The sequence below is a fragment of the Arachis hypogaea genome, chromosome 12, assembly GCF_003086295.3.
Source record: "Arachis hypogaea cultivar Tifrunner chromosome 12, arahy.Tifrunner.gnm2.J5K5, whole genome shotgun sequence".
Lineage (NCBI taxonomy): Eukaryota > Viridiplantae > Streptophyta > Magnoliopsida > Fabales > Fabaceae > Arachis > Arachis hypogaea.
The window spans coordinates 6261136-6272631 of NC_092047.1; the positions used below are offsets into that span (position 1 = coordinate 6261136).

The 11496-nt window shown below is 38.8% G+C and overlaps 1 pseudogene; it reads right to left on the reverse strand.

Moving 5' to 3' along the window:
* Positions 1-798: 798 nt before the first annotated feature.
* On the reverse strand, positions 799-8410 carry LOC112726586 (uncharacterized; annotated as a pseudogene).
* Between the last annotated feature and the right edge of the window lie 3086 nt (positions 8411-11496).

Consider the following 11496-nt stretch of genomic DNA (forward strand, 5'->3'; position numbering starts at 1 on the left):
AAGCCATCGTGATGGTGCTTCTCACTGAACCCTTGTTTTTTTCTTAATTGTTGTCTGTTCGCTATGTCACCATCATTGTGGAGTGAAAATTAAATGCAAAAATCAGAATAAAAAGGAATAAAAGAAGAAAGCAACTATTTGTGGTCGATGATTATTAAGTAAAGTATAAAAATGTCTCAAAAGATTTATGTGCTAAGAAATTATTTTTGAAAATTAAAACAATAAAAGTATACTTAAAATTTTAAAATTAAGATCAAATAAATAAAAAAAAAAATTTTAAGAGCCAATCGATTTGTATATTTGATTCGAAGTTTTGTGAATATATTTAGACCAGGGATGACAAGAAACCTCATAATGCAAGGGCAAAAATTGAAATTCACCAAATTCTTCGGGGAATAGGAATCCATTTTTGTAAATAAATAGAGATAGATGCATGAAAAAAGTGTCATAGAGACTCGCTAAATCTTCATGAGATGAAATTACAATATAATTCTCGATTCTATTTATGTAAAAATTTAAAGTTAGAATTTTATTTAATTATTGGTTTTGTTTATATGAAATCTAAACAATATTTTTATAGAAGATGATAGAGACAATACATGAATAATCCTATATAATAGTATGTAATAAATAAATAATTGAATCTATCTTAAAAACCATTAAAATGGTTGTAGCTTCATTTTATAAAATATTTAGTAATATTCATTAAAATAAATTATACCTTTGAATTAGTATGTGATTTGAACTCCAGCATTCAATTCTCCCGAACATTAAACTAGTATATATCCAAACCTAATATCCCAGCCATTTAAAAAAATTAATTAAATAATGAAAATGTCATACAAGCAAACCTTTTGGGTATTGAGGTAACAAGAAAAGAAGGGTAAACTTTTCTTCCTCCTTTGGAAGTGAAACACTTCCGTTTAACATAAATGAAACACAAAACAATTTGTCAAAAACAATGTTGTGAATCCATGTTATGTACAGAGTCAGTTGACAGCAAACTACTACCTTAGATCCCTAAAATTCCCTGTAGCAGTTTTCCTTTAATATTTGGCACTGACACAAAAATGAGTACTCCGCCTCCAACCAGCTTGGTCTCCGTTCACGTTCATACATTGTTGGCGGACTAAAGTCTGCAGTCTTCGGCACAGCACGTCAATCTGCTGCACAAAATTGCATGAACCAACGCGTGTCTGACGTAACAATGTAGGCCTTATCCGCACTGGATGCTGGTCTGTCCTCCAAGGCTGTGCATATCTTTGTCTCGGGCTCATACAGCTCCGGCCGATCCAGTCTGCGAGCTTTCCATGGTGAGAGATCACAGAATTAGGAAGTCAGATAGCCCCATAAATCCCCCCAAGATGGACAATAATGTGCATATAAGCCATGGTTACACATCTCTCTTTCCCCCATTTCCAGCAGAGTTCTGCTTCTTCTGTGCACCATACTGCCAGGAATCTCTGGATTTATCGCCCATATGGTCAAAATCGTCTAAAGAATTCTCCATTGGATATCTTGATGATCGATGATTCCCATTTCTGAAGCTTGCTGGTGCACCCATCTTTTCATCATCTTCACATGGTGCGCCCATCCTGGGATCCCCATACGCCTCCATTCCTCTAAACCTTTGTCCACCTGATCTCATGCCCCTCATATTTGAGGAAGCCTTACCAGGCAGTGGCGTGTAAGTAGGTCCCTTCGATACCATAAAGTCCTTCGGAAGGGAGTCCATCTCCATATAGCAATTTCGGGATTTTGCATCAGCAATCAACGCAGCCCAATCATCAGATTGTACCAGAGCATTTGCATTTCCCATGACCTGTCAATGATAACAAACACTTTTAATACCAACCAAAAAGTGTGCCAGTCATTAGGTAAACAAACATGAATTCATCATAAAAGATTAAGGACGCATTAGAAAGAGATACATACCCAAAGGGCCCTCCTTGCACGTGTAAGTGCAACATTCATCCGTCTAATATCTGCAACAAAGCCAACACCATGACTAGAAGCACGCACACACGACATTATAATGACATCTCGTTCTTGACCTTGGAAAGCATCTACAGTATTAATATATAGGTCCTTCCCTTCTTCTGAATTTAAGACTTCCTCAAATTCACGCTGGAGGCATTTCAGCTGCAGCTTGTAAGGAGTAATTATGCCAACACTAATCTTTCCCATACCCAAAGATTTCAAAGTTTTCTGAAGATGCTCATACAATCGGAGACAAAATTGTGCTTCATGTATGTTTTGATAAGAGACTGATCCACCCCTGTGAGACTCCCGTCCATGTTTGATATCATAGAATATATAAGGTCTAAGTAAAGGGTCCTTGTGGTATACCTCATCAGGCAATTTAACCACGCTTTCACTATCAGTAAGGCGCCCCTGATAGAAGTATCTAGAAGGGAAATCTCGAATTTGGGGATGCATTCTATACTGCACAGACAACAACATTGTCGGGCAACCGGCTTGTTGGAATCTCTCAAAAAGACTCCTACTGTACATCAATGTTCCAGCAGCCTTGCTAATAACTGTAGCAGGAAGCTGCTGAGGATCTCCGACCAGAACACATCGAGCTGCACCAAGAGAGAGGGGAGGCAGAACTCCCACCTCACTGGCTTGAGCTGCCTCGTCAATGACCACCATATCAAAGCCATGGGAAAGACGAGAGAACAACTTGCGACCACTGCTGGAAACTGTAGTGAAAACTATCTCTGCTTCATTGGCAAAACTGGCCTCCAAACTGGCACGGGCCTCATCCAAATTGAAAGCACTACCATGTCGGTACCTACTTTCCAAAAGCGCAAGGCGAGACATCTCAACTAAAACCTTGTCCCTTCCTTCAACTACAGCTGCAAGATTTTGCAGTAGAGCATCCCGACTCTGATCCCTGGCCATGAGAACATCAGGGTCTACACCAACAGATCCTTGGGAACGAACTGCAGCGGCAGTAGCATTAAGTTCTCTATGAAGACAATGTAACTGCTGAGTCAACTGAGCCTCGCGATTCTTTAACTGATGCATCCATCCAAGAACTTCATCCTCACTCTTGAGCAAAAGCTGTTCAGTTCTACGCTCAACAGAAACTGCTTGGGCAGCACGTGTCTGAGAATCAACCCCAACTCGAGCCACATCGGGTCGATATACTTTCATCTCACCATCAATAAATCCACGATCAAGGACACGAGCAAGAAGCTCATCAGTGGCAGCATTAGATGGAGCACAAACCAACATTCTAGGTTTGGGGACCAACTTGGGCAAAGTTCGCAAGAGATTCTGGTTCATGTTTTGAAGAACTTCATCAATAGATCCCATGGGTGCATTATCTGAACTGATCTCATTAGCTTGCTTGTAGCTTTCCGGGGCTACATGCTTAAGCAAGGAGGTGTAGTAATGCTGATACTGCACAAGGTGAATGACATTCAACATTCCCCATACAGTATGCGTCTTCCCTGTTCCTGGAGGTCCCTGAACAAGGGTAAAGGGCCACGGTTCTTGCCTTTTTGTTGTTCCACTACTTGTACCAGCAGCTGTATGCGTGGCAGCCCATTGGATTGCTGCCAACTGGGGTTCATTAAAGGTCCTACGAAGATGATCAACAAAGTTTGGTGTAAAGCATTCAGGCATGGCTGGGGTCTGCTGCTCATATTTAGGGAAGTGTTCAGGACTAGGCTGAAGGATAGCAGTTTGCATCTGTATAGTGAGAGAGAGAAATCATCAGTTAGAACTGTAATACCACAACACAATTAGAAACTGTGTGTTTCATCATATACCTGTGAATTTAAGCGACGAAATGCATGTAGGGCAACATACTCCCTCTGTGTGGTAGCAAGAGAGCCAAGTATTGTGAGGTACCAAATGCTTCCAATTTGAAGTTTTCTTATGATATGATCATCATCAACCCTACAAGAATGAACCATCTTTTATAAGTAATATTATGGAAATATTGAAGTACATAAATAAAATAAAATAAAATAAAATAAATGAAAACTCAATATTAGAATCTTTAATGGCAAGTTTAGAGTAACCAATTGCCTGATAGGATCATAAGAGTCCCCAACATAATAATGGAGAATCGCAACACGAGGATCACGGGTATCAATAGGTATGTGTCGCCTAACTGTTCCAACCACTCGTCCAGTGATTTCCGCTTCCCCATCATCCTGAGCTAAAGATGCACTGCTCTGCTTGGACCTGACTGCTTGACATGAAACTGTCAATTGAAGAACATTAAAGAATTATCGGAACAAAACAATCTTATATTAGATATTCCACAACAAACCTGATCCAGGCCTAGGAGATGATAGGACTGCAACATCTCCCTCCTTAAATGACCATTTGAAATCAGGTAATGGAAGTAGTTTCACATCATACCATCCTAAATAGAAGACAAAAAATAACAAAAGCGAAGTTAAGTAGTTAACCCATAGAGAACCAACCTATAGGATTCAATGCTTTAAGTTTCAGCAACAAAGCAAAAATCACACTCGTTATAAGGCTAAATATAAAAAATTACAAGCAATCAAGCACAAGAGGATATTAAATTTATTGAACATGAGACCATAGTCACACAGAACGCAACATGTTCCAGTCTAGGAACATGTATATGGTCCGCCACATATAAAATACGTTATGTGGGAAGTATACCCATGACGTTCTGGTACGGAGATGAATTGGGAATTAGTATGGGCAAACTAGTATGCGGTATGTCACCTAATTGGTGAATTCATTTAACTACGGCTGAGACAACGAAACTCTCAGCACACAGTAGGAAAATTTAAGTTTATATAAAGAAAGAGCTGTCTATACAGCATAACCAAATTGTTCACTAAAAGAAATAAAACATCAACATGAAACAAAACAAGCAAAGAATGGTATGAGTACCTCTTTCTCTTGATTCATTTGCTTTTACTCTCACCATAAAATGAGTATCCCTTGATACTGTCTCCATTGATTCTTCCCATGTACTGTATAATTGAGCCCGACATTCCTCAAAGAGTAAAGGTTCAAATACTCTGACATACTCTTCAACCGACTCAAACCGTCCAGGAACACATTGTAGCTCAGTTTCCTCTGGACCACAGGAACTTGAATCAGTTACCAATAAATGAATAATAAGAAAAATTTCTAAAGGAAATAAAGGATATCATACCAACTAATTATTTAGAGAGACAGAAAGACAGAAAGAGGAGGAGAGGGGGGGGGGGGGATTAACCAAAGAAGAAATCACAGAGCAATTTACCAGCAACAAGTCCATTCAAGTTTTACATTTGTCAGTAATAGTATATACTACACCATAAAAGCCTTAGCAAAAAATTATTAGGAGCCGGCTACATGAAATCAGGATTTTAACACAAATGGATATGTTTAACCAAGCAATCCAATCAACAGCTGCATTATACTCTATTCTATCCATTTCTATCATCATTATTCTATCCATCTTATTTGCTCATGCTCTGATACCCACACCTTCAACATGATGATTCTCAACCTATCTTGCACGTCCATTTATAAGACACAAATAACACTCTGGAATCTTCACTAAGCTACTAAATGATTATTATAATAATAAATAATCATAAATAACAGACAGAATTAACGTTAAATTCCAAGTCGCCCTTCCACCTGTTATCTTCTCTTCTTTATAAAAGAAACAAGCCAACTTGAGAATCATAACGCAAAAGAGGCATATGATGGTGACTGGATTACACAAATAATTCATGTAAACCAGTGGAAGCTATCAAATCAATATCAAATTTCATTCCAAAAACAACTGTCATCACCTTTGCATATGTCTCCAGTGTTATGACTCTCACAGTGTGACAACTGGAGGAAGGGAGCAACAATACGAGAAAATCAGAAACAACATAAGGGCAAAACACAAAAGAAAATTTCTAATAGAAAGCAAAAAAGCTAATCAATCACTGTAAAGATTTGCAGTAGTAGTGACAATAAAACTATTTGATACCTGGGTGGTGCCAAAATTTTTCACTGGTAACCTCCCGTATAAGGCGTTCAACAGATGTGTCTTGGGGCTGGATGCTGACAGGAGTCTGCTTCTTCATAGGAGCATGTTTTTTGTTTCCCACCTTGACATCATTGGAGTTGGAGCTTTGACCAGTCTGTCCCAACTTCCTACTTGAACCAAGTACATTCTTCTGCTGTCTTGAATCTGTTGGTTGTTTCCATGAACCCTTTCTTGGAATGGGTGGTAAATTAACCTCTGCCGGAGGTTCCGTCTCACTGTTTAGCCTCCTAGACCTACCAAGTGGTCCAGAATTATCACCATTAGAATCAGATTTAGGTTCATGTAAGTCAGCATGGATGCCACCTTCAGCAAAAGATGTCTCAACCTGTTTCTGATCCTTAGCTGCTCCAACACGCTCAACCTGTGCAGGAACATTACCACCTCCTTTATGGTACGAGTTATAATAGGCGATGAAAAATTCTGCCTTCTTGGTGTTGAAGATTTCATAGGACCTGCCTGCTTGACATCTTCCAAGTTAAGAAACATAGTCTGTCTATTTCGTTTCTTTCCCAACATTTCCTCTTTGCGCTGGTCAATCTTTCTCTTCCCAGGATTATTTGCACACCTAAGAGCATGACTAGCTTCAATACCTTTCACTTCTTTTTGCTTAGGAATCAAACTGGGCTCCTCTGGAGCATCATTAGAAGCTTCACTTTTTATACTGCCTTCTGAATTTGGGACAATGTTGCTCTTCTGTTCAGTAGAATTTGACTCTAGACCTACAGAGGCACGGCTACTCTTTTCATCAATTGTACTATCAGGACCTTTAGTATTACCAGACTTGCTTTCAGAAGTAATATTGCTAGACTTCCATTCAGAAGCCACTCCACCCCCATCCACCATTCCAGATGTTGTTTGCTCTTGTGACACTTGAATTTGTTGGAACAAATTATGAGATCCATTTACATCGGCAGAGACCTCGTCATCAGACCATTCCCCTTCTTCCCTCTCTGTGGATTGAGCAGCTGCTGAACTTAGTATCCGTGAATCCATAACTTTCAAATCGTCCTCTTTGCCAGACTTAGAACTAGCATTTGTATCTTGTTCTTCTGCTCCCTTCGATACAGCATCTACATCAGGGATACAAGAGGAGGATTTAGGCCGAACAAAAGGTTGAAATCCAGAGACAGATGATGCGTGTGAAAAAGCATGATTATTTATTATTCCTTGGGCAGCAGATGATGCTGCAAATAAATCAGAAGAGTTAGGATTTGTTGATGGCTGAGTCTTTTGGGGCTGGAGACAAATAATACCATCCCTCTCATCATTATCTTCTGCAGGTGGCTCATTGAGATCAAATAATGGCCTTCCTCTAGAACCCATCTCCTATGCATATGGATACAAACTAAATTCGGATTATATTCAAGTTGAACGGGCACTATACTTCTATTCTTTTTAACAGACAATGTCCATGACATACCCACAATGAGGAAATAAATGGATCTGCAAATCAAGCACAAAAAAAAATACTAGTCTATAAATGCCTTAATCAGACCAAACACATGATCATCAATTATAATCATCTCACAGTTAAGTACCATGTAGCAACATATACAAATGCATAGAACATTTAGAACACTTTAAGCACATATTATTTGGATGAAATACATAGAGGTCTCGCACCCTGCCTAAATGCAACTACACCATTATAACAACAAACACAATAACACCATAATTTACCAACCCAAACCGCTATAAGATACAATCAAATGTCAACCATTATCCAGTTATCCACCACACGCAAATTCCTGATTAAGATTTAAACAAATCAGAATATCAAGACACAAAACAAGCAAGAGGATAGAAATCCTAAACAGCACATCAAAAAACTATTAAGAAAAACAACTTTCAGCACTACTAAATCCTAACTGCATCGTAAAGCTAAACTTAACTCAATTTTCCAATCCCACTCTTCTCCAACAACAAATAACTCCCTTCAACTGCCAGAGAACATGAGACATAGCCCCAATCGAACGTAGCTGAATCAAATACAGATACTCCAAGAGCTCAATAGCAATCCTCAACTCCTATAATCCCGGATCAAAAAATCCTCTAAATTTATCTGGAAGCCATCAAAACACTGAGAGTGGCCTAACTTATACATCTAGGGTTTCAATACCAACCAACTCATCGAAAACCCTTCTATCAGAACCATTCCCTTACAAGTAGGATCTTATCCTCAAACTCACCCTCCATAACAAAGATCAAACCAGTTTGTTCATTCCCCCAATCAAAAACCACATCAGAAATAATGGCACAAATAAAAGTGGTCAACCCTCTCTATTCATTCACTTCTTACCAAGGTTGCGAGAGGAAGGGGCAGAGAGAAAGGGGCGAGGGTGGGTAACTCCGTACTGGGCAGATCTGATTCTCTCTTTTTTTTTTTTTTCCTTAAATATATACCACTGAACCAAAAAAATCCGTCCGGTTCTGACGGTTCACCAATTAATCGACGGTTCGGACGGTTTATAAGTTGTTTTTTTGTAGAACGGTTCTCTTTATTAACCGAACTAGACATGTGACCGATTTTTAATTAAGCCGGTTAAACTGATTGGTCCGATTCGATTTTTAGATCATTGTTTTTTTTTTTTTTAGTTTGTCTAAAATTGTATGTACTTTACTTCTTATATCTATATTATGCTAATACAAAAATCCATTTATTCTTGATAAAGATTGAGATTATTGTATCTAAATTATTACAATTTTTCCTCCATCACTCTTAATTTTTTTAGTGAAACCTCATTTCGACCCATAATAATTTCACGAAATTTCTATCCTCCCTTTAACGAAAGCATAATCACATCATGATTCCTGACGATTAACTCTGTGAGACCTTCTGCCTTCTCCATTAATGTCTCTATTTAGAGTTAACGGATCTTGCCTATATGGACCGTTAAGTCAACAATTTAATGGACAAATTGCCCCCTCTTCTTCTTTTCTTTTCTCTTCTCCTCCTCAATGCGAACCAAAACACCACCAGGCCAACTCTCCTCTCTCCTTCTCCTCAACATCATTTTCGGCTACCATCATTACCATCCACTATCATTCTCTGTTCTCGCTATACCAACCCACTATTGTAACACCCCGTTACCCTAAGCCTTATCTCTAGCCGTAAAACGAAGGATACCAAAGTGTCACGACAGTTCTAAAGCTCATACAATAGTAAATATGAAAGGAAATACTAATACTAGAAGCTTGATGAAGAAATATAGCCCAAAGACATAGAACAAAGATACAATGCGTGAAACGTTCCTCACGATGACAAAACGCATAAAGGCACAAGATACATCATAGAACATAATACCATAAAGATCAATAAATATATATATATATATATATATATATATATATATATATATATATATATATATATATATAAGTATGATAGTCAAAAGAACTCTAGTCGTAGACCGTGGAGTTTAGGCCGATTAGTTACAAATTGACAATACAGAGTTTTTAAGTTAAAATAATTTATACAACTTATCTCTTAAGTAAGCCTCTAAGGCAATAAAGTATAAAATATAAAAGATGAGAGAAAACTACAATAAAGGTAAACCAGAATAGAACAAAAGAGAAACCATTCTCCGCTCTGTCACCATGTCTGCAAACTCACCGAGGTGGGTTGCGACCTGTATCTGAAAAACAACAACAATATATGGTATGAGAACCGGAGGTTCTCAATATGGTAACAATGCCCAATATGTAAGATATAAGGTTTCGGGACGCCAAAGGCAATCCTAGAACTTCACATCGATACAGAATATTCAAGCTTAATGAAATAAATAACTTAAACCATAAACCATAAACAAGGTAATCTAAACTTAGGGGATTTTAACTAATACCAAATCACACCGCTGTCCCACAGCCTTCGCCAACTTACCCTCCACGCGATCCCATCGCCACCGCCTACCTAACCTCCTTAGCACCAAACAATCACAGATAATGCAAGCAAGTAGAACACAAGTAATATACATGTATAGCAAGTAGAACAACTAGCAAATAAGCAAAGCAATCAAAACACTTAGAAGATGCACATGATGAATGTCGGTCCTATTGGTTCGTGATATCACTTGTCAGTTCAAAATGCTAACCCGACACATCCCTGGGATGCCGCCTTTCTACCACGACCAGGGTTATAGTGCCATGCTCACTCTTTCTAGTGTCCAGCATTTTATCTTGTGCCTCGTGAGTTATAGTGCCCGGCACACTCTTTCGGGTTATAGTGCCTGAATTCACTCTGGCGGCAGAAAGATTATGTGAGCGGGAGACTGCTTCAGTCCTCACATCTCAACGTAGGCAAGAGACTACCTTGATCCCTACGCTGGCACCACTACCTCGACAAGCGGGAGACTGCCACAGACCTTGTTCGAGGTGCATAGCGACTTACCAAATCAATGCATGTCATGTGAGCGGGAGACTGCCACAGCCCTCACATCCGAATATAGACGGGAGACTGCCACAGTCCCTACGATGGAGAAGAATACATATCATAATCACATACTCAATCTCATCATCCAACCTCAATATCACAAATTCATCATCAACCCGGCTCTCCATCAGTTCACATGATAACTCCATCCAACTGACATACCAGACCTAAGTCATCGTCTACTAAACTCATGCATAATTTACCAATTTAAGTCACCAACCCATCTCTATTAGTCTTAGGGTCTAATTACTAGGTAGTAATCTCAAACAGTAGTTTAAAGAAGTTTAGAAAAATAGTGAACCCTTGAAAAATGAAGAAAAAATATTTTTTAACAAAATAGGGGCTGTGCGTACGCACACCCCTGCCGTGTGTACGCACGCATTGAAAAAGTGAGGGTCGCGTACGTGACTCCTCTCTCGCGTACGCGAGACTCCTAACCTGAGAGGAATCCTCACGTCGCGTGTTAAAACTCGCGTACGCATAGCCAAAATTCACAGGCTCGCATACGCAACACAGTGCCCACGTAGGCAAGATCCCCAGGCAGTGGAGAATGCCCGCGTTGCGTGCACATGTTCGCGTACGCATGCTGCATCAGACTCAGAAAAATTTTAATGCTGCAGAATTTCAGTTTTAAACACCATACTTTAAACGCTCATAACTTTCTCTACAAAACTCCATTTTTCTCAAACTTTATATCATTTTAAAGCTATTTAAACCATCTTCAATTTAAAATAAAATCCAACCAATTTCAAAAATCGAGGCTCAAGTTATGATCCGCCAAATTTCACTAAAAATATGTTTTTACCAAAAGAGACAATTCTCTAGTTTTCCAAAACTTCAACACCAAACCAACTCAAAACTTACTCCTCAATTATTTATCATTTACCTAACTATCAAAACCATTTAATACTCACCTCATCCAACTTCAAGTTCAACCTAAATTCACACCAAAGTTCCTCAATACCACCATTCAATATTTCCAACAATCATCAATGTTACATAGATAAAATCTTTCATCCAATTAGTCCCA